The sequence below is a fragment of the Austrofundulus limnaeus genome, unplaced genomic scaffold (genome assembly GCF_001266775.1).
Source record: "Austrofundulus limnaeus strain Quisiro unplaced genomic scaffold, Austrofundulus_limnaeus-1.0 Scaffold2293, whole genome shotgun sequence".
Taxonomy (NCBI): Eukaryota; Metazoa; Chordata; class Actinopteri; order Cyprinodontiformes; family Rivulidae; genus Austrofundulus; species Austrofundulus limnaeus.
In genome coordinates this window covers 23,435-24,609 of record NW_013954695.1, presented here as the reverse complement: position 1 = coordinate 24,609, position 1,175 = coordinate 23,435, and positions in this window count along the sequence as shown.

Here is a 1,175-nt window from a genome sequence, read left to right as displayed (position 1 = left end):
TGTCCTGGACCTGGGGGGTATAGAGTGTGTATCGGGAGTGTGAGTGGGGAGTGGCATTCTTCTTGTCTGTCTTGTATGAGTGGGTGTGAGAATGAGAGTGGGAATGTGTGATTGTGTTTGTGTATGATTGAGTGTTTGTCAGGCTGGGACTCAGGCTGCCCCCTCATTTAGTTCATCCGGGAGCCCTCTACTACTGGTGGGCTCTGCCCCTGGCCGCGCTGCCCTCTGGTGGGGTGTGCCTCTGCCCGCTGGTGCACTGGTGGCTCTCAATGTCTGGGACTGGGTGCTTGGGCATGTGCCGGCTCGGCCTGGTGGCTGCCTGGTGGGGCTTGGATCCTCTGGCCCTGTCGGGCCTTGGCCTGGAGGGGGGTTTGCCCTGTGGATCAGGGTCTCTGTGTCCATGCCTGGTTCTGCTCTGGTGTGGTGGGGGCCAGCAGGGCCTGTGGTCATCGTTGTTGGCCCTGGGAGTTTTGCGTGTGGTTGCTGGTGGGGCTCCCCTGGTTCTCTCCTGTGTTCCTCTCAGGAGGTGGGTGGGTAGTTCTCACTGCGCAGGTGGCCTTGGGGGCTCAGTGCTTGGAGTCTCTCTCAGGGTCTCTGGCTCTGGTCCCCCTTATATTTGCCTTGAGTCTTGGGGGTCGGGTCTGTGGTCCTCCACAGTCACTATTTAATATTTCCTGATGCATCTCAGTAATCCAGGTAAAAAAATCAAAATGAAAAAATTTTATAGGTCTTCTAGACAGGTTCTTCTCTAATGAAATGTTTTGTCTCTCCTCCAAGAGACTTCTTCAGTCTGAGAGTTTCATGCAAAATTCAGGCTTTTAAGCACTGCCTCCATGTGACTGATACTCACATCACATAGCTATCGTTGACACCTAATTAACACCTATTGTTAATAGGGGTGGAGTAATACTGGCAATAGCAGCACTGTAGGAGGGGGACAACTGAAAACGGAGGCCTCCACCTCGGTTTCTCTACCCTCAGAAAGGACAAGAACATCATCATCCTTCCAGCAGACAAAGGAAGGTGCACAGTTATTCTGAACCAGAAGGACTATGAAGGTAAGATCATGACACTCCTTAGCGACACGACCACATACGAGCCACTGAAAAGAGATCCAGGATGTGGATACAAAAAAGGTTGATAGAGTGCCTGAAAAAGTTAGAGCATGACAAGGC